A 23559-nucleotide genomic window follows, 5' to 3' on the forward strand; every position below is an offset into this window, starting at 1 on the left:
AGAGAAAATTCTAATTTGCAAAGATACATGCATCCCAATATTTATAGCAGCATTATTTACAATAGCCAACGCATGGAAGCTACCTCTGTTCCACTAACAGAGGAATGGATAAAGAAGATGTGGTATGTATATACAATGGAATATTACTCAGCCATAAAAAGAAGGAAATAATGCCATTAATGTCAAATAACACAGCAACGTGGATGGACCTAGAGATGACCATACTAAGTGAGGTAACTCAGAGGAAGACAAACATCACAGGATATCACTTATGAAAGTGAAAGTCACTCAGTCATGTCCAACTCTTTGCAACCCCATACTATACAGTCCATGGAATTCTCCAGACCAGAACACTGGAGTGGGTAGCCTTTCCCTTCTCCAGGGGATCGTCTCAACCCAGGGACCGAACCCAGGTCTCCCACATTGCAGGCAGATACTTTACTTACTGAGCCACAAGGGAGGCCCTTAGATAGAGGTTAGACATCACTTACATGTGGAATCTAAAAAATGGTGCGAGTGAACTTCATGACACAACAGAAACAGAATCACAGACACAGCAAACAAACTTACAGTAACCCAAGTGGAAAGTGGGGAAAGGATGAAGGAAGAGTTTGGAACTAGCAGATACATACTCCTCTTTATAAAACAGATAAACAAGGTCCTGCTGTATAGCCCAGGAAACTACAGTGGAAAAGAATCTGAAAAGGAAAAAGGAAATAAAAAACTTATCTCCAAATACAGTCACATTCTGAGGTATCAGAGGTGAGGACTTCGACATATGAATCTGGAAGGGGGGAGATTCAACTCAGTAAATAACCCTCTTGTAGCACTTCTCTCTGTGCCATGCAGTATATGCAGCTGCTTATTCACCAGTTGCGTCTCCTCTATTAGACACAAGCAAAGAAGGGAGGATGGAGCAGGGAAGACAGAGGTTAGATTGAACAGGCATGACAAGCGCTATTCAAACATTATATAGTTGTGCAACTGAACAAGTTAAACGTGATTTATAAAACAGGAGATTGTGGAAGTGTGTGTAACTGAGGAAAGGTCTTCAAACTCATCAGAGTGCTGCTGCTGTTCCCTCCCTCCATCACGTCTGACTCTTTGAGACCCCATGGACTGCAGCATGCCAGGCTTCCCTGTCCTTCATCATCTCCTGGACTTTGCTCAAACTCATGTACACTGAGCCAGTGATGTCATCCAATCGTCTTAACCTCTGTTGCCCCCTTCTCCTCCTGCTTTCAATCTTTCCCAGCATCAGGGTCTTTTCCAATGAGTCAGCTCTTCGCATCAGGTGGCCGAAGTATTGGAGCTTCAGGTTCAGCATCAATCCTTCCAATGAATATTCAGGACTGATTTCCTTTAGGACTGACTGGCTTGATATTCTTGCTATCCAAGGGACTCTCAAGAGTCTTCTCCAACACCACATTTCAAAAGCATCAATTCTTCGGAGCTCAACCTTCTTTATGGTCCAACTCTCACATCCGTACATGACTACTAGAAAAATCATAGCTTTGACTATATAGACCTTTGTGGGCAAAGTGATGTCTCTGCTTTTTAAAATGTCTGCTGGGGCTCATGGCCACCATGCTGGAGAATGTTATTAGCAGAGCCGAGGGAGCAGACTTTTGTGTGATCCTGGGTGGTGGGTGGCGTGTTTTTGTGAGAACTGACGTGGTCTATTTGGCCTGAAATCATCACCCAGAGAAGGCATTCAGTAAGGAGGAGCCCGTTAGATGTTCCCTGAGCTCTGCAACGCCTCTCGCACTTCCTGGGCTTGTTCTGATCCCTCTGGAGGCCCCGAGCAAAGCCGAACTTTTTGTTTCTTCCTCCAACTGTGCAGTCCTGTGATGTGGCCTCTCCCAGTCACCCTGCTCCGCCAGGCAGTGTTTCAAGGGATCAAGAAACCATTTTCCATCCCAGGAGCCAGGCTCCAAGTTAGAAAGTTCTGTGGTTTGGTTTGGATTTCACTCATCCCTACAGAGAACTGAGTCTGCCAATCTCTACATACATGTCAGCATAAATAGCAACAGATGTACCTTCGACATGTAAAATCGCCATAAAATAGAACAAACTCTGTTTTTCCATTTGGGATGAGTCATTAACCATATGTTTGTGATCCTCTTTCACTGGCAGGTCTGAGGCACACATTTTACCTTGCAGGAGCCCAAGAGCTCTTTCTTTTTTCGGGGGTTCCTTCCTGTCTCGAGAACGGATTCACCAATGCGTCGTCTATTTCTGCGGGCCGCCTGTGGAAAATGTATGGAATTTTCTTTACGTGATCTGCGTGGTGTGCCTGAGCTCTGCCCTGGGAACTATTCTTGGCCAGAATATTTGAAAACCCGTCTGGTGCTCAGAGGGCTGTTCATGTGACTCCTCGGTGGCTGGGCTCTCACAGTGGAATATGCTGATTTCAGGAGAGTTTGTTTGGTTTCTGATACTTTAGAGAGAGACACGTGGCGCTTGGCCGGGCGGCAGGCAGGGAATACAGGAGTTGAGTAATTAGTGGATGTCATTTTGCAGAGGGGGTAGGAGGGTGTTTGGTTTTTGTCTTGTATGAAAGAGCTGTATGAAAGTCTTGTTTGTACTTAGGTCTCGGAAATTTAGCTGTCCTGGAGGAATTTAGCTTCCTATCAAACTTGGTATTTTCCATGAATTAAAATTTTTCCCTTCTAAAAGAAGGGCTAAATTTTTTTATTGTGAAAGATTTTGAAAGTGCACAAAGAATATACTTCATATACTCATCATCCAGATTCCATAGTTGTTAACATTATTGACACACTTGCTTTATTTATTCAATTTCCCTCTCACTTTCCTTCTTTTCTGTCTTTCCTTCCTTCCTTCCTTTCTTTTTTGTTTCTTTCACTTACTTAAAAAATTCTGACATCATGTCAGGCAATTTCTGATTCCTATGTATAAGGCATTTCACCCTTGCTAAGTCGCTTCAGTCGTGTCCGACTCTGTGCGACCCCATAGACGGCAGCCCACTAGGCTCCTCTGTCTGGGATTTTCCAGGCAAGAACACTGGAGTGGGTTGCCATTTCCTTCTTCCTTTCACCCTTATGCATCTCTAAATAAAGACATTTTCTTACAAACACAATAGTAGTATTATAACCAACAAAACTAACCAAAAAAATCCTTAATATCATCAAATGCCAAGTCTGTATTCAGAATTCCTGGACCACCATAAATATATAATTTTATAGTTGGTTCGTTCACGCCTGATCTAATTGATGTCCACCTGATATATCTGGGTGTTTTTGCCTTCTAAGTCTCTCTTAAAAAAAAAGAAATCAACCCCTTGTCTTGGTTCAGGTCTCCCCAAAAGCAGACCTTAGGATGAGGATCTGGGTGCAGGTATGTTACTTGGGGGTGGTGCTAGGATGCAAAAATGAAAGACTAGGACAAGTTAGACAGAAAAAGCCAAGAGAAGATGTACTGGCGAGCAGGTTATGACTGTGGGTAACTGGGATTGAATTCTGCAGGGGATACTCTGAGGAAGCAGAATTTCCCACCAAAAGTTGGGATTCTCACCCGTCGTGGGTTACTTCTGGGCTGCGCTGCTCAATGGCTGAATGTGCAGCTGTGATATCAGAAGGAAGCCTGAGCCAGGGAAGCAGAGAGCACCACGTGACCCCAGCAGACCTGACAGCATGGACAGGAACGGTCCACTGTGGCCACCGACAGCTCAGCTGGGGTGGGATGAGGGTCAGCCACGCCTCCCCTTTATTCTGTTTTGATGCCACTGACTTGCCGTCCTGTTACATGTCCCTCATTCTGGACTTGACCTACTGTTCTCCTGTTGGTATCTTAGCCTTGGTCCTCTCTCCCTCCACATTTCCCATGCACTGGAAGTTAGATCTAAAGGCTGAATTAGAGTCCATTTCAGTGTTTCCGCAAGAGAACTTAAAGTTGGTGTTCTTTCTACAGATTTGATGGGAAGTTCCTAGGTAGTTCCCCTCAAGGAGCATGAGCTTCATCCTGGCGGCCCCTTACAGCAGAAGGCACCTTAGAGAGTCCAAATATAGTTCTTATCTTATGGTGCGGGGAATTGATGGCCAGAGGGGTCATTGGCCATCTCTCTGCCACATACTCTTCTCACATTTATTTTCCATTTTTCATGCATTGAGTAACTTCCTGCAATCTCTCCTCTGCCCCAGACACCGCATTGAAACACCCTCCCCTTTCCCCCCTTACCTCACTGGCCTCCCATCCTATGGATGCTCTCAGTTCTCACTCTATATGCTATCTCTGCAGCACTTGATATTAATAACAAGACTATCCTCTTAAAATACTTGACTTGCTTGTCTTCTCTGATCGCACTCTTCAATCTAATTAATCCCTCAATCACATTTGCTTCTAAAACGTAAGTATTTGCTAAGATTTGAGAGATACCTGCTGGATATACTATACTTTAAAAGAAAATTCCATACCAAATTAAAAGAGGATTCCAAGAATCAGTATATAATTCCTATACTTGTGAGGGTGTCAGAAGTAAGGATGTGGGTAGAGACAACTCTGTCAGTCCACAACGTTTCTCAACTTGGAGAGATGGGAACAGACATGAGTGGACCACAGAAAAATGGGACCACATTGCCATTTAGTCTATCCCCTCCCTGATGATCCACAGTGGGCACCAAGCCAGCGGAATGTTCAGTGTTCATGGGCTCCACATGTTTCCTGAAGATTGAGAGAGTGATCAGGAAGCAGGTTAATAAAATGGATGAAAAATCTGAAACAATGTCTGAGGGAACAATATTACCACCTTAGATCAACTGCAACAAAGGAAAGTTACTGAACTGAAAAAATACCTGACCTGCCCAATGGTGTGCCAAGAAAAACTGAAGGCAAAAGAAGAAGAGGGTGGCAGAGGATGAGATGTTTAGATGGCATCATTGACTCAGTGCACATGAACTTGGGTGGACTCCAGGAGATGGAGGAGGACAGGAAGGCCTGGCATGCTGCAGTCCATGGGGTCACAAAGAGTTGGATACAACTTAGCGACTGAACAACAAGGTTTTAAGTATCAGAATAGCTGAAGTTTCCACTCACAGGGTAGTAGGTGAGCAAACAGCAAACTGAGGGCCCCCTTCCTTCCTTCTCCCTCCAGGTGCTGGCCCCATGAAGGGGTTTCTATTTATATCTACCAAAATTCAACCGACAGAGTTGTTCATGATAACTTCCTCAGCAAAATGAATGAATAAACTGATACTTGATTCTACAATATCCAGCCCCCGCCCCCACATTACATCCTAGCAAATGAGAGTTTTGGAGATTTGACTTTCTCTATATTGGTGGTAAATTCAGTTACAAGGTCCTACCTCCAAGGTGAGAATAAGGGAAAAAAACAGAAGCTTGAGACCTAGAAAAATTGTACGATGCAAAAGGAGAAATTGAGCCTAACATGCAAAAAAAGAGATAAGAGAGATAAAAAGCACAATTTGAAGTGAATTTTGCATCAGAAGGCATACTGAATAATGTACAACTCCATTACACTTCTAGGAAAAGGAAAGGATAAAATAACTCATTAAACATATTAAAGAGATGGGAGAAAACAAAATGAAAAGGGAACCGCCACAGAAAACTAAAAAACAAAGGGGAAAAATAACATTATTATAGAAATAAAACTACAGTAGAAGAATCAAAACAAAGAATTGATGCTAAAAACTGAATCAGTAGAGAACTGTCTTAAGAGAATCACTTAGAAAGAAGAGAGAATGACAAAGAAAAGTAAATGATCAGAGCAAAGACGAAGCTGTGGAAATCAAACAAGAGAAGATTCAGCCTGTAGACTGTATGCCTGAAGAAGTCAGAAATGATAAACAAAAACACAAAAGGCATACGCAGTTTGCAAGTCAAATGAATAAAAATTTGTCAAAGTCCAAAGTCTCTCTGAGCAAAGACACAGAACTTTAAGGACAAAAAGAAAAAGAAATCCTAGCACTGCTTAAGACTGCAGTCACACTTCTTGGGTTCAAACTGCATTGCTCTGATGTTAGACAGGTAGAACATAACTTAAAAAATTACCATAGGGGGAAAAGTAAAAACCTTGGCAAAGGTACTTAGCCTGTTGCCTGGCATATAATAAGTACTTGGTAAATGCCATCTATTATTACAAACATTTGGTCAGAGGAAATAAATATATATAACCAACAATAGAAATCATCAAGCGAGCCCAGATTTCACATTAGCAGTATTAGAGAATTTTAAAGAGAAAATCTTGTGGCCAACTGTTTTCATAAGCAGTCAAGTTGTTATTCTTGTAAAGACAAAAGAAAAGTATGCTCAAAACAGCAAAAATTCGGGAAGTATATCACTAATGAACAATTCACGAAAAAGGTCATTTTCAGATATATTCCAGCAGTAGAAAAGCTGAACCAAAAAAACGGGAAGATTATATTATTAAAGGACTATTAGTAAAAATGAAGCAACAACTAATCCTGCAAGGCATGGACCTTCTCAGAAAACAGCATACATACTACATATACATAGAAATGTACATAATATTTTGAAGAATCTATGGGAATTCGTCCACGGTCTCCTTTGGAATCCCTAGATGATTGATCATTTATTTATAGTTTGATGACTAATGTTTTAAATATCAAAGTATCACTAAATGTGATTGTGATTACAAAATAAAAATTAATATTAAATTTGTGATGGAATACATGCATTTATCATTGTTTTCAGAGAATAGATAGAAAGATATGGCAACTTTTGATAGATTTGAGTAGGTATATCAAGACATAAAAATAACACTTAGAAAATGAAGCAACAAATAGAGTTAGTATTGCCCCAATAAGCAGGTATGAGATTCAATTCAAATGGAAGGGTAAAGACCTGAAGAAGGTGAGAGAAATGTTGTACTGCCATGTATATACTAAAATCACAAAATGAATACAAGAAAACCTAGGGAGCTGTTCGTACAACCTTAGAATGGTTGTATCAAAACATTATACAAAAGCTGGAAATCATTAAGAAAAAAATGGCCAGATTTACAACATCAAAATTTAAATGAACTTAAAAGACAGATGACAATCCAGGGGGAAACAGCAACATATTGTCACACTCAGGGCTTAGGATGACCGTATAATTTATTGTGCAAACCAAAGTACTTTGGAAATGATAGAGGATGCTACTGCTGCTGCTGCTGCTAAGTCGCTTCAGTCGTGTCCGACTCTGTGTGACCCCATAGACAGCAGCCCACCAGGCTCCCCCGTCCCTGGGATAGAGGATGCTAGTTCTACTTAATGCCAGAAGAGCAAGCAGAAAGTAGAACTTAAACAAACTAAACTGAATCCTTACATGACAGGCATCTCAATAGATAAGTATACATAAACGACTAAATGCAGGTAGCAGGAAACATGAACTTATGTTAGACCTCACTAACAACATCAGGAAAGAACCCCAAGACAGGACACTGCATGTTTTCGCTTATCTCTTTTAAAAATAAAAATATTGATAATGTTTCCGATGAGACTATCCTGCTAGGAATTAAAAATGATGTAAATTTAGTTACAGGAACTTGGGCAAAATATATCAAATTCATAATATTCTTATTTTTTTTAACATTACAATTGCAGTTACAGGAATAAATTTTAAGAAAATAATCAGGGTCTTCCCCGGTGGTCCAGTGGCCAAGACTCCGCACTTTCAAGGCGGAGAGTCCAGGTTCAGGGAACTAGATCTCACATGCTGCAACAAAAACCAAAGTTCCCTTGTGCTGCAGCCAAATAAATACATTAAAAAAGAAAATAATCAAAAATTGGTAGAGTATGTGGTATCCGGATGTTCAGAGTAGAGCTTTTTACAGTGGCATAACTGGAAACATCCCAACTGTACATCAACAGGGACTTGTTTAAACACATCATGATATGTTAATATAATAAAATATTAATATGCAGCCATACTAATGACAGCTATGTAAAAAAGCAAAACCAAAAATGTCCACGTGATAGAAGCCTAATTCTCCCTCACATTCAGGCCAACGTGAACTCTCTCCTTTCCCTTTCATCTCTGCTGAAACACTAGCCAGCTCTTGCATCAGCACATCTTTTTCTCATAAAACCTTGAAGGATCAGATAATAGTGGCCGTCACACACTCACATGGACACTTCCCAACAGTTTCCCTGAGTTAACAGTCTCGGTATGGAGCTGGCCAGCCTTCCAACTTATTGCAGACAACAATTGTACCAAGTGTCTTGCCAATGTGTAACGGAGTACTCAGCCCTCTAGACTGCTAGTTTTCTTGCCACTCGCCCTTTCAGTCTAAGCCAGATGACAGCTATTTTAGGTTTTGGTTATGGAAACACATTCAAAGCATCAATTTCTTTAAAAGTTAAGGTAACGCTAGCTGCTGTTATAAACAACACCAAAAATGTGGAGTGGCTCAAACACGGTACAAATTCATTCTCACGCAGTCTCACACAAGTATTTCCAAACGGTGGGCAGTCTTCCTCCAAGCATATTTCAAAGATCCATAATTATTTTAAATGTGAGGCTCCTTTATTTCCTAGGCATCATGGTCATTGGCAGAAAGGGGAAAAGATGAGAAAAAGTAGTCCCACGCTTTACCATCTCCAGTCAAGGGGACCAGGCATGGCTTCTGCTCACAATCCATTGGCTAAAACTCAGCTACAAAGCCAAGGAAGGCTGGGAAAGGCAATCTGGCTAAGTACCCAGGAAAAGGAGGAAGTCGATTTGATGACCCATGTATTAGTCAGGTTAAGCTTACTAATTCTGCAATAACAGCACCCCACATCTCAGTGACTCAACCAACACAGGATATTTCTGGCCCACACACAGCGTGGACAACATTACAGGCAGCTGCCTCCACGTGAAGACTCGGCAACCCAGACCACTGTCGATTGTTGGCACAATCTTCTCAACACAAAGCTTGTCCCTTGATTGCTGAGACAGGGAAGGAGAAACTGGAGAGACGGCCGCTGTCTTTTCACTGCTTTAAACGAGAAGCAGTGCTGGTCGCTTCTGTTCACAGTCACATGAGCATGCCCAAAGCAAGGGGTGACAAGTGGGATCTTCAGATATTTAGAAAGAGAGAGAACTAGTTACTGAATACTAGTAGTATCAATCAGAACTAGTTAGCCAGCCTCCGTTACAGCCACACTAGTGCGATGATGAAAAAAAGTGAGTGTTAGTCGCTAAGTTGTGTCTGACTCTTTCCAACCCCATGGACTGTAGCCTGCCAGGCTCCTCTGTCCATGGAATTGTCTTGGCAAGAATACTGGAGTGAGTAGCCATTCCCTTCTCCAGGGTTCTTCCTGACCCAGGGATTGAAGCTGGGTTTCCTGCGTTCCAGGCAGATTCTTTAACTGTCTGAGCCACCAGGGAAGTCCCTATGTTTATGGGTATATTTTCATGGATGATCTTGAAATATTTGTTATGTGAAAATCCATAGAGTGAAATAATAGAAATAGCACAATAGCAGCTTTTAAAACTAAATGTATATAATTTAGATGAAGGCCAAAGCACTGTGATGCTTTGGAATTCAATTGTATTCGCTCCAGCCCCATTCTGTATTCTCTTCTCTTCTCCTGTTTTCTCTTGAGACTCTTTCTGAGGTCCAGGCATTCATGGAGGGGCTGGCAGCTTAATGTCCTCCTCATTCCTTCTGGCTCTGCACTCCTGCTGGCGCCAAAGTAGGTCAGTGAGTAATCCTGTCCTCCCTTCTGCTAACCCAGGGTGGGGTGACACCCCAGTGTTATCACCCCAGAAGTGGAACAGAGCATCTTTCCTTGACATCTTCCAGAAAGCACCACAGAAGGCACTGGAGTCTTGGGGAGCTACTTAGAAGGGTTACATTTCAGTGCCACACAACAGCAAAATCCAAATCAATGCTGGATTTTTCTAAAATGTCCTTCTGCCATTTTTACAACTCCATCTCTAACCTCTGAGTATCTGCAGTTCAGCCACAGTTTTGGTCCACTTTTCTCTTGTAACTCATGACTTTCACGTCACACTGTCCAAGTCTGAGCAATACATCAAGATATTTTCCTAACTGTAGGGAGTTTGGGATGGACAGGTACACACAGATATATTTAAAATGGATAACCTGTGAGTATAGTACAGAGAACTCTGTTCTGTGTTATGTGGCAGCCTGGATGAGGGGAGTTTGGGGGAGAATGGATACATGTATAAGTACGGCTGAGTCCCTTTACTGTACGCCTGAAACCATCACAACATTGTTAATCAACTCTGCTGCTGCTGCCGCCAAGTCGCTTTGGGTGTGTCCAACTCTTTGTGACCCTATGAATCGTAGCCTGCCAGGCTTCTCTGTCCACGGAATTCTCCAGGCAAGAATACTAGAGTGGGTTGCCACGCCCACCTCCAAGGGATCTTCCCAACCCAGGGATCAAACCTGCACCTCTTACATCTCCTGCATTTGCAGGCGGGTTCTTTACCACTAGCGCCACCTGGGAAACCCTAATCAACTATACTCCAATATAAAATAAGTTTTTTAAAAAGATATTTTTCTAACTGTGTTATGTTTTTTTTTTCCTTATCCAGTTGCCTTCAGAATGGAAACTCTGATTTCTTAAAGATAACTAATATAAGATTTTGATGATAATACTAGGTATATTTAATTATATATAAATAATGATACTTCAATGCACATGAATTCACACACTCACACACTCACATAGAGGGGTTTCAAACCAGTATGGTAATAACAGAACCTACATGGCTAGATTAAAAATGATTTTTTTCTCTTTTCAATTTTCTGTATTTTTTTTTACCTTTTCCATAACGAGCAAGTATGAATTCTACAGTAACAACAACAACAACAAAAAGATTAAAGCAATAAAAGCCATAAAAAACACATTTTTCACCAGAAATTTTGCTAACTCCATGTCCCCTTTCCAACTCAGAACAGGCCTTGCCAAAGATTGAATCACACAGATGAAGGGTGTAACAGAGGTTGCTGAGCCCACGCACTGCAGGGTCTCGGCATCCAGCGAGAGACGTGGACCCGCCTAGGAGGAGGCGAGGTCAGCGTCCCCTTTGTCTCGCTCTGTCATACTACCCTTTAGGCCAGATCACATGGCACCAGGATCTATATTCCCCAGGGCAACCATCTCCTGAATTTAAAGTCAGCGCAGGGAAGAGGGCAAAGGTGGTAAGAAGCAGAGCTGAGGTTTTTAATAGGAAATGCCTCCCGGTGCTTACAGAGAGAAAGAGAAGATGGAGAGAGGACTGCAGCTTTTCAGGATGTTTGCAAACCAAATTCATTTCCCCTTCTAGGTCTATACAATAACCACTTATTTCTGAGGCAAAGAAATTCTAGAATATTTCTGATGGAGGCTACAGTAAATAACCAGGTGGGTGTTCACTTCAGAGGGGATTGTTTTCTCTAGCTCAGGTTGATGGATTCTGTGTTGGTAAAATCCTAGGAAGGGTAAGATAGGAGTGCAACGAATTTGTTCACTCAAACCACCTTGAACACTTGCTCTGTGCAGAGGTCTTGCCTTTGAATCCATAGACAGTGGCCCATGAATGCTGACCAAGAAAATATTTCTGCACCAAATAGGAATGTGTAATTATTAAGTGTTGAATAAATATCAAGTGAAGAACACAAATAAGAGGTCAAACAATGCTCTGAGAGGTAGGGTTCTTTGAAAGCGCTTGTGACAAGACATCCAAAAGTTTTAGAAACTTGATGTCACCTATACCCTCCATTATCTCCTGCTGGCTGATGACTGGTTTATGAGGCTATAATTCAAGAATTTGTGTAAAGAAGGTGCATAGATGTATGGAGCCTGCAACACACTCAGTGAACTCACCCTGGCATATCCGCGTGCCAGTCTCCCTGGGCTCCCACAGAAAGGTGCATGCTGACTCCCTCGGAGGAGAGGAGACAGGCCCGCTCATGTCAGCGCTTCCGGCCCTGGGTATATTGTGCATGTGCGCTCAGTCATGTCTGACTCTTTGCAACCCTATGGACTGTAGCCCGCCAGGCTCCTCTGTCCATGAGATTCTCCAGGCAAGAATACTGGAGTGGGTTGCCATTTCCTCCTCCAGGGGACCTTCCTGACCCAGAGATCGAACCTATGTCTCCTGCCTCTCCTGCAGGAGAAGTAGGCAGGGTCTTTTACCACTGAGCCACCTGGGAATTCAGCCCTGAATATGGTCCGCTTCATAAGTATGCATGAGAGTGCTTCGGACAACTTGTCTACTAACATTGGATAGGCCATTCACCACCCATCAATCTCCAGTGGCAACACACATTTATGCGTCACTCATGCGGATTCCGCTCTGGGCACCTCTCCAAGGCAGCTATTTCTCCATGTGGTGACTCCACCATCCAAGCTGCTTTGATTTTCCAGCTCTGCTATCTCAACACAAGTCTTCCAAGCTCACCACAGTAGGGAAGTGAGTGGTGAGAGAATTCACACCTCCCTTTCTATGCTTGGACCCAGAGGTGACACAAGTCACTCCCAGCTGCACTCCATTGACCAGAACAAGTCACAGGTTCCCAGCCTAACTAATGAGAGTCTAAGAAATGTAGGTGAGCCTTTGAAATATTTGAGAGCATTATTACCTCTGCTCGTTGACTTTGCCTTATTCTTATCAAGGGGAGATGTGATGGGCCGGCATAAGTGCATTTACTATGGAGCACTTGTGGGCAGAATTCTTGATGGCATTTCCTGGGCTTGGAACATATGTGGTTATCTTGTTGCTCTTCCTGCACCCTGGTTTCACCTCCCCGAAAGAGTATACCATAGCAACTGAAATTTTAGAAATCAGTCGGGGCCACTTTTCGTTAAACAAGATGATGTGCGTGAAGCCCTGTGGCTTCACAGCTGTTCCTTGTAGTGCATCCATCACACACACTCTGACACCAAAGTTTCATGCTGAAAAAGGCTCTTCCACAAACGAATGGAATGTCTGATATGTCAATGCCATCTCTTTACCAACACTGATTGCCTCCAGACCATGTGCCAACTGGGACTATAAGGATAAAGTTCTACTCTCAAATACTTTCTGGTCTAATAGGAACGATCAATAAATTAAGTTTTCTAGTATCTCAAGGAATGAACAGCGTGAAGGATGCTGAGGGAGGCTGGGAGAGGGAAAACTAACCCAGAATGGGAAATCTAGGAAAGAGTCCAAGACACAGTGACATCTGACCTAGATGAGAAATATGAGAAGAATGAAGAGAAAATGAAAGTAGATCCTTTGACTTCTTGGAGCTAAAAGTGTCTGTGTGTGTGTGTTGAGGGAGGTGCAAGGGCGGGCAGGGAGGCGTGAAAATGACACCGGAGATGTAGATGGGGCTCGATCAGGAAGGTCCTTCTGGCATTTCCCCCAAACAAAACCTTTCTGTGCCTGGCTTACTTTTCAATTTGACCCTGGTACATGGAAATGAAGATTCACCCAGGTTCTCACTGGAACTCGCAGGAACTTCTTAATGTCACCTCGAGATCTGAAACCCCCAAGAAAAGCTAAAGCCTCTTTTGCTTCCTTTGGTCTAGAGCCAGCTGGCAAAGCCACCAGCAAATAAAATCAATACAGCACAACTGGTGGCTGGTCACCCAGACACTCCCGCAGCCCCTTAGGTCTGAGTCCGAGACTATCCTCACGCTCACAGCGCCCTCCCCCGCCACCAGCTATTCCTTCCAGGAGAGTGGACTGCAGAGTGGCAACCTGCCAGGCTTCTCACCTCTAGGTCTCCTAGAATGCAGAGCCCCACGCCGCCCCCACGTCTTCCTAGCCTGGGTTTTCAGGGCTTGGCAAGCACGTGGAATTAAATACGTGGCAGATGTGCCAGGGTCAAGGGGCTTTCATTCTTTTGCTGATTTGCAGTTTCTCTGACAGTCTTACTCTGTTCAGGGCCTCTGATTATTTTCTATCCCATCACACTCTGAGGTCTGGAGGTCTGTGGATTTAGCTTTGAGCATATGACCAAACTCAGCAAGCCAGGCAGTATCAGGCACCCAACAGATAGTCTACAAAAGAGATTGAATAAAATGGCATCAGTGGCTGGTGACGGGAGAAGCCCATCACAAGAGAGTTTATCTCGGGAGGTGACAGACAATGATAGGTGTTGCAAAGTCTTAATGTCAACCAGTATCTTGGCGGTTGAAGTTCAGCTCGCCTAGGGTAAGAGGACATTATCAACTTTGCTCATACTCTGAGGAACAGATATGTCTGTTACCAATCCGAGGAGCCCAGGACACTACAGTAATAAATGTTATGCCACCTAGCAACAATGGCTGTGACCCGGAGATGAATTATTTGGGGAATAGGTCATATCAGAGTGACTTTTAAATAGCTCTCCCCTTTCAATCTCCTGTTTCTCAACTGGAACCATTCTGGGCTTAAATGCCATGTCTCTGTCCCTTAAGAGAGTATATATTTAGGTTTTTTGTGTCTGGAAGAGCATATGCATTCTTGCCAGATCTGGAACACTTCAGCAGTTTTGATGTGATGGAAAATGATTGAGATGGGTGTATACGGTAATTCCACATAGAGGAGAGGAAGGTGTTGGATGGTTCATTTCCTTAGAAGCCACTTCTCAGCCCCTTTTCTGAGATGGCAAAGGCAATAGCAATCACAGGAAATGATGCTCCTGTAATATACTGGCCTTGAAGTTGATTATAGATTGAAAAGAAAAGAAAATTAGGGTTCCTGAGAATCGCTTTTCTGTTCGGTTGGGCAAATGACACATTTTAATAAGGCGACGGCCTGTAGTTGTCAGTGAAGGGGATTCTCATTTGTGGTAAGCTGAGTAATGGACCCCAAAGATACCCACATCCTAATCCCTGGAGCCCATGAATGTCACCTCATAGGCAAAATGGACTTGGCAGATGTGATTGATGGGGGAGATGACCCTGGATTCTGCAGTAGGCCCTAAGTGTCATTATTTGTTGTTGTTCAGTCGCTCAGTTGTGTCCGACTCTTCGTGACCCCATGGATTACAGCACACCAGACTTCCGTGTCCTTCACTACCAGAGTTTGCTCAAACTCCTGTCCATTGAGTTGGACAGGATGAGATCCAACCATCTCATCCTCTGATGCCCCCTTTTCCCCCTGCCCTCAGTCTTTCCCAGCTTCAGTGTCTTTTCCAGTGAGTCACTTCTTCACATTAGGTGCCCAAAGTATTAGAGCTTCAGCTTCTTTCCAATGAATATTCAGAGTTGATTTCCTTTAGCATTGACTAGTTCGATCTCCTCGCAGTCCAAGGGATTCTCAAGAATATTCTCCAGCACCACAATTCGAAAGCATCAATTCTTCAGCACTCAGCCCTATTTACGGTTCAATTTTCACATCTGTACATGACTACTGGAAAAACCAGAACTTTTACTATACAGACCTTTGTCGGCAAAGTGATGTCTCTGCTTTTTAATATACTGTCTAGGTATGTCATAGCTTCTCTTCCAAAGAGCAAATGTCTTTTAATTTCCTGGCTACAATCACCTTCCAGAGTGATTTTGGAGCCCAAGAGAATAAAATCTGCTGCTTCCACTTTTCCCCCTCCTATTTGCCATGAAGTGATGGGACCAGATGCCATGATCTTAGTTTTTTTAATGTTGAGTTTCAAGCCAGCAAAGAGTCGGACATGACTGAGCAACTAACACTTTCACTTTCCAAGCCAGCTTTTTCACCCTCATAAGTGTCATAATAAATGGTCTTATGAAAAGGAGCCAGAGGAAAACTTGACTGCAGGAGAGAAGATGATGTGACCACAGAGGCAGAGGCTAAAGGAATGTGGCCACAAGCCAAGGAAGCCTAGAGCCACAATAAGCTGGACGAGGCAAGAAATAGATGCTCCCTCTGGAGCTTACCAGCCCTGGTGTCTGGTGTCAACCCTGACCTTAACCCACGGAAAGTGATTTTGGACTTCCAGCTTCCAGAACCGTAAGAGAATAAGTTCATGTGTTTTAAGCCACTACAGTTGTTGCAGTTTGTTACAGGAGCTCTAAGAAGGGAATACACCACTTAACCCCAATGACTTTCAGGCTGAACCCTCTGCTCTACAGTGACATCCTGTATGTTTTTTCTTTAATGGATGACATGTTTTAATTGAAGTAGGTTGTGGGTTGCCCCATCCTAAATCTACTTGGCTCGTTTATAACCACATTTTTAAAGGAACTGTAGCAAACCAGCTTCCTGAAGCTTAGAAGCTCTCATTTGTGGAGGAGAGGTGTTTCTAGCAACACCTCTAGGTGTTCCACTCCTGCAGGTTTTGGTAATCAGGGTGGTCACACTAGGTCAGATGGCCCCAGGCGCTGCTGTAGTGGCCAAGCTCTGAGCGTAATGCAGAAGCCATTGGGGATCCATGAAGCCGGGGATGAGAAAACCATTGAGGGAAAGCCCAGGACAGAGATTTCACAGCCTTCAACACTGCCCCCCTTTTTTTGCTTCCACGAGTATTTTGTAGACTTTTCCTTTGATGATACATTCCTCTTCAATTGAAAACTGCCTTCGAGATTCACTTACATCTCCATAAACATGATGGGAGTAGGAACAATCAGTGTTATTGCCTTGGGCCCCACATACCCTTGGGACATTCTTGGGTGCTCCATTCTGGGACAGAATTGTCAAAGCTATGTGGGGCCAGGACAAACTGCAAAGTTATCAACAAGAGCAGAGGGTCAGAGAGAATGAATGAGCCCAGAGAGGGAACTTTAGGAATGTGATCTCATACATTACCCATAAATTGAGGACAATATCTCAGATTCACAGATAAGCTAAAGACTAGGTTAAGTAACTTAAGTTACTTGCTGGGAAGTAACCCACTTAACGGGCAGAGCTGGGCTCCAAATCCAGACTGGCTTGCTTCCAAGATTCTTGGTTTTCAGCACACAATCCTGAAGGTGACATAGGCTCCTGAACAAAATGTCCTGGGTTCCCAGACCCTCAACTCCCACCAAAGAGCCCAGCGAAGATTGGGGCAGGATTTTATTCAGCTTGCTGTTCTCAGGTGACCAGGAAAGAGTCTTGTTTTGAAGGCAAAGCATCTTTTTAAAAAACTATGTTGGTGGCTTCCCTGGTGGCCCAGTGGCTAAGACTCCACATTCCCAATGCCGGGAGCCTGGGTTTGGTCAGAGAACTAGATCCCACGTGCTGTAACTGAAGATTCTGTGGGCCACAACTAAGACCCAGCCCAGTCAAATAAATAAATAGCTCAGAAAAACTGTACTCTGTAGCCAGTTCATTCCTGAAGAAAGGAATGTGGCGAATATAGCTCCTTATGTGGGTACTGAATGGGCTCCACAGGGCACTGTTTGGTCATAACTCTGCCATGGAGACATGAGATCATGAGCGGGCATCACTCGTGTCCCATTCCACCTTCCTGCATCCAGCTGTCCTCTATCTCTACCCCATCTCCACCTCCATCTCTACTCTACCCTTCACCTGCCCCAGCAGGAGAATGGCAGTGCTCAGAGCTCCAGGACAGAGGAGCATATCAGATTCAGTCTCTCTTGGGGGGAAAAAAAATTGTTTTCTGCCATGTTGATGACATGAATGACTCAAGATGAATATCCAAGGACATATCAGAAATCAGTCGACAGTGGTGAAGGAAAGGAAGAAAGCCTGAGCTGATTTTATGAGAGTTTTCCACTCAAGTCAGCAACAGCTTAAATTCAAACCAGGCACAAGACGCTTGCATCTCCATATGAGTGGTTCATCAAAGGGCTAAAAGAAAGGAAATCTGAGCCGGAGCAGACTCTGGCCTAAAAGCTTTCAAACTGATTTCTTTCCGTAAGGAAACTATTTCCTTTGTCTGTACAGGCTCAAGAAAACTGCTTTTCTGGAACCTGGTTCACTCTCAATTAGGGTCACAGTTCTGTTGATCAGTTAATAAAATCAGAAGTATGGAAGTGTCTGCTATTCCACAGACACACACACACACACACACAAGCTCATATATAAATATATGGGCCTTGCTTATTCATCCTGGAATACTATATGACTCAAATATTTAATCTGGGCTGATTTAAATGAAGCTTAATAAGGCAGGAGCATGAAGTAGCTAGCACGCTAGCTATTCAGACTACCTGTGACTAAGTATGTTTTAAAAAAGGCAAATCACATGCCATTTTGTGGTATCTCCGGAAGTCCTTTAAAAAAAAGAAGAAAAGCCCAAGTCCAGACTTCTCTGTATTGCATTGATTAAAGCGAGAAGGCACAGCCAAACTCCACCAGGAAAGGAACCTTAGCGGCTCCTCCATCCCAGGCTTTCTCTTTCAGCCTTTTGTTACGAAAATGCCTCTCAAGTTCTCAGTGGTTTTCAGAGTAAGTTCAGAGCGGTCTCCTCTTGGCCCACCTGGTTGTGAGCTGCCTGCCTGAGTTTTAAGACAACCTCCCCTCGGTGGCGGCTGGGACGGGACCGTGGCTGGATGAGGGTTAGGGTTCAGCGGTGCGTTTCTTCTGTGTGCCTTAACGTGATTACATTAGGCTCTTTCCTGGCTTTTTTTCCTTTATTCCCCCATTTTAAATTTTCTTTTTTTCTCTGTACTCTAATCAGATTCTTAGAAATTAGAGCTGGAAAGAGCTCTTAAACTTGTCTCCTCTCTCCCCTGCCAGGACTGGGTTGTTTCCTACGGTTAATTTTCCACAGCTCCGGCCAGGCCTCCTTCTAAACGCCTTTGATTGTGGGGCTCCTACCGCTTTCCCCTGAGAGACACCTCCATCGCCAGTGAGACAGGACTAGAAGGAACACTTTCCGAATACCCAACTGTCAAGTTTCCTTTCCTTAGCTTCATGCTACTCCAGGGTTTCCTCCCTTGAGGGGATTTGGGTTCCTGCACCCACTGCGCCCCCTTCAGGGCACACTTACTTGGCATCTTTGTAGAGCAATGGCTATTTTTAAGTGGCTTCTCACTGAGGAAAATGCACATCAGATTCTGGATAATCCATCAGTGAACCAAAATGATAAGGTACTCAATTCAGGAGACTTTTGCATTTACCTTTGGGGTGGAGAAACAATATAAAGAAAATAAAGTCAAAATTTTGCCTATTAGCTATCTTCAGTATTTTCATTTGGAGGGTGAAAGTTCAGTTCAGTTCAGTCGTTCAGTCATGTCTGACACTTTGCCACCCCATGGACTGCAGCTCACCAGGGTTCCCTGTCCATCAACAACTCCTGGAGCTTGTTCAACTCATGTCCATCGAGTTGGTGATGCTATCCAACCATCTCATCCTCTATTGTCCCCTTTTCCTCCTGCCTTCAATCTTTTCCAGCATCAAGGGTCTTTTCCAGTGAGTCGGCTCTTCACATCAGGTGGCCAAAGTATTGGGGTGTCAGCTTCAGCATCAGTCCTTCCAATGAATATTCAGACTGATTTCCTTTAGGTTTGACTGGTTTGATCTCCTTGCAGGCCAAGGGACTCTCAAGAGTCTTCTCTAACACCACAGTTCAAAAGCATCAGTTTTTCCAAGCTCAGCTTTCTTTATAGTCCAACTCTCACATCCATACATGACTACTGGAAAAACCATAGCCTTGACTAGACAGACCTTTGTGGGCAAAGTAGTGTCTCTGCTTTTTAATATGCTATCTAGGTTTGTCATAGCCTAGATAGGTATGTCATAGCCATAGGTTTCTCTTCCAAGGGAGCAATCGTCTTTTAATTTCATGGCTGCAGTCACCATCTACAGTGATTTTGGAGCCCAATAAAATAAAGTTGGTCACTGTTTCCAATGTTTCCCCGTCTATTTGTCATGAAGTGATGGGACTGGATGCCATGATCTTTGTTTTTTTGAATGTTGAGTTTTAAGCCAACTTATTCACTCTCCTCTTTCATGTTCATCAAGAGGCTTTTTAGTTCCTCTTCACTTTCTGCCATAAGTGAAAGTGGTGTCATCTGCATATCTGAGGTTATTGTTATTTCTCCTGGCAATCTTGATTCCAGCTTGTGCTTCTTCCAGCCCGGCATTTCGCATGATATACTCTGCATAGAAGTTAAATAAGCAGGATGACAACATACAGCCTTGACGTACTCCTTTCCCAATTTGGAACCAGTCTGTTGTTCCATGTCCGGTTCTAACTGTTGCTTCTTGATCAGCATACAGATTTCTCAGGAGGCAGGTAAAGTGGTCTGGTATTCCCAGAATTTTTCACAGTTTGTTGTGTTCTACACAGTCAAAGGTTTAGGCATAGTCAATAAAAGCAGAAGTAGTTATTTTTCTGGAACTCTCTTGGAGGGTGAAAGTGGACAGTGAAAAAGCTGGCTTAAAACTCAACATTCAAAAAACAAAGATCATGGCATCCGGTCCCATTACTTTAGGACATATAGAAGGAGAAACAATGGAAACAGTGACAGACTTTATTTTCTTGGGCTCCAGAATCACTGCAGATGGTCACTGCAGCTATGAAATTAAAAGATGCTCGGACTTCAAGCTTCCAGAACCATACGAAAATAAATTCATGTGTTTTAAGCCACTACAGTTGTGGCAGTTTGTTATAGGAGCTCTAAGAAGGGAATACACCACTTAACCCCAAAGACTTCCTTGGTAGAAAAGCTATGACAAACCTAGATAGTATATTAGAGACAACAATGGTCCATATAGTCATAACTATGGTTTTTCTAGTAGTCTTGTATGGATGTGAGAGTTAGACCATAAATAAGGCTGAGCACCGAAGAATTGATGCTTTCTAACTGTGGTGCTGGAGAAGACTCTTGAGAGTCCCTTGGTCTCTCAAGGAGATCAAACCAGTCAATCCTAAAAGAAATTAGTCCTGAATATTCATTGGAAGGACTGATGCTGAAGCTGAAGCGCCAATATTTTGGTCATCTGATGCAAAGAGCCAACTGATTGGAAAAGACCCTGATGCTGGGAAAGATTAAAAGCAGGAGGAGAAGGGGACAATAGAGGATGAGATAGTTGGATGGCATCACTCAATGGACATGATTTTGGGCAAACTCCGGGAGATGCTGAAGGATGGGGAAACCTGGTGTGCTGTGTTCCATGGGGTCGCAAAGGGTTGGACACAACTGAGTGACTGAACAGCAACAAGTATTTGCATTAACTAGTTGGTCGAAATTAAGTAGTACCGATAACCCTCTTTTCTGTTATTAACAAGATGGCTGGCTTTATCTCCAGGGCGAACTACATGCTTCTGTCCACTTTCTAGGAACTGGTTCTCATAGTATTGGGGAGGAAACATCCATAAACTTTCTCTGCAGAAAGGACCCCAAACAGCGCTCACTGTGGACATGGAAGAATGTTCTGGCTGATGGCTTGAGCTCGGACACCGCAAAGCCATTGCTGGAATCTGGTCCTCAGTCATCTTTTCTCTGTGAAAGTCTGGACTCAGGATACTTACAAACAGATCCTGGAGGTTTAGAATAAAGAAAGCTTCTCAAAAGGAGTTAATAATAAATATAAAAAGAGATGGATGACTATTCCTGAAAACTTAACTTGAGTAACATAACCAGGGCAGGATTTGCACCGAGTACAACATGTTGTCTTTTTACTCTAGTTAAGGGGAAAAGAAACAGCCTTTCTTGGAAAACTTAGAGACCTGCCTGATTACAAATTTACAATTTCCTTCCTTAGAGCACTGAGGAAAAAATATGTTAATTAATGAAAAGTTGTCTGCAGCTTCCTTTATTTCTGTCACATTAGGCAGTTGTGCCATTTTTTCCTGCTTGGGATAATTGCCAAAAACCTAATAAAATTTGGGGAGGCCCAGAAGATTGCCCAGCTGAATGGAAATGTTATTTCAGGAGTAATAGCTTAACACACGAGAACTGTCCTTTTTAAGCAAATGCTCTTGTCTTATTTTTTTGCCTCATGATTCGGTTTTATACATTTTGCTTTGGTAGTTACTCTTATTTTGAAAACATCCTTTTCTTGGTTGCTTGGCCTGGACCAGGCCAGGTGGGAAAAAATTTTGCTTTTAAATATCTTGTTACACCAACAGTTCTTTTCCCCTTAGCAATAATTTTCATCTTCAAACTCATTTTGGGCGTAGGAGTGTTCCCAGGAAGGGATCCCCAAACACCCAGAGGTTCTGAAGGTAGTAATGGGAGTCTATATATTTTACATATTTCAAAAAGCCTAATGGAAATCACATATTTACTCAAAATAGGGCTGCAGAAGAAATCAGTAAAATTTCTTTGATTTGGCTAAAAGTAGGCCAGAAATATAACAAGTCCTGTGAGTTAATGATGGATAACTTGTGTGGATGGGAACAATGACTGGGTCATCACAGGCATTAGTGGGCATAACTAGTAGATCTCTAGTTGTCATTTTACTCCTATTACTTCGTTTGGTAGATTTAAAATCTCAGAGCAAATGATCTGAGGTGGGTGGTGGGTGGAGAGGCAATTTCTAAACCAGAGTTTGAGGAGAAGGAAGTCAAGAATCTGGGTCTGTAGTATTCCTTAAGTAGACCCCTTGGTCCTTGACAGTCACTGTCTTTCCTTTTGATGCCTTTCCAAAAGAAAGGGAAGTCTTATGAGGAATCCAGTGACCCTGGGGTTCGTTAAGGCGTCTTGTCTCTTGTCTGATTTCTCGCTTACCTACTTCCTTCTGATAGAGCAGGAATGTGATTCCAGAGGATTGCTAGCTCTACTTCTGTCTCATTGCTCTCTTTACTCGAGCCCTGTTTTCCTCCTCTAGGGAATAAAAAGACTGTGGCATCATGTACTTCCTCATTCATTGTAGAGGAGGGAGCGGAAATCAGGTATTTTCGATGTGTGAATTCCCTGGAGTACGATGTTTTGTAAATACAAGTTATTGCCATCCTATAAATTCCCCCAAAGCAAGAATCCAAAGACAGTTATTTATGTCTACAAACGTCTAAATGGAGATCTATATATTTACTTATAGAGATAGATGTATATACATATGCATATCTTATAAACAGGCTTCTCTGATGGCTCAGACAGTAAAGAATCTGCCTGCAATGCAGGAGACCCAGGTTCAATCCCTGGTTTGGGAAGATCCCCTGGAGAAGGGAATGGCTATCCACTCCAGTGTACTTGCCTGGAGAATTCCACAGAGGAGACTGATATAGTCCATCAGGTCACAAAGAGTCAGAAAGGGCTGAGTGACTTAACACTTTCGCTTTCATACATATGAATATCATATGCGTTTATATATACACACCACATATACACACACACTTGTTCTTTCTCCTTTTGTTCTGATTTACTAATAATTAGTGTTTCATTAGAAAATGGGTTTTACATGAATCAAACACACTCCTGAAATCTTCAGTGGCAGATCCCGTTCTACCACTGGGGCTTCAGAAGTCGCTGCAGAGCACCATACCATCTCCATATTCATATTTCAGATCTGTCAAGACACCCGGACAGTTCATCTGATCACATGGATTTCCATTCCAGGCCTTGAGAGACAAGAAATCCAGCCATCACAGAGAGCCGGAGCAATTAAACCGAGTCAGCGCTCCTGGTCTCAGCGGATGTCTTCTGGGTTTCCATGGGGGACACGGGTTGGTATGACGTTTAATCAGGCACTAACAGCGCCTTGCTGGGAACTTCATGGTGGATAAAGGCAGCCGCAGCAGACCAAGTAGCTCCTACTTTTTAAAGAGAAAGCGGCCTCTTTTGAAATGTAAAAAAG

This window comes from Bos grunniens, chromosome 24 (genome assembly GCF_055505025.1).
Source record: "Bos grunniens cultivar Pamir isolate PY7600 chromosome 24, Bosgru_T2T1.0, whole genome shotgun sequence".
NCBI lineage: Eukaryota > Metazoa > Chordata > Mammalia > Artiodactyla > Bovidae > Bos > Bos grunniens.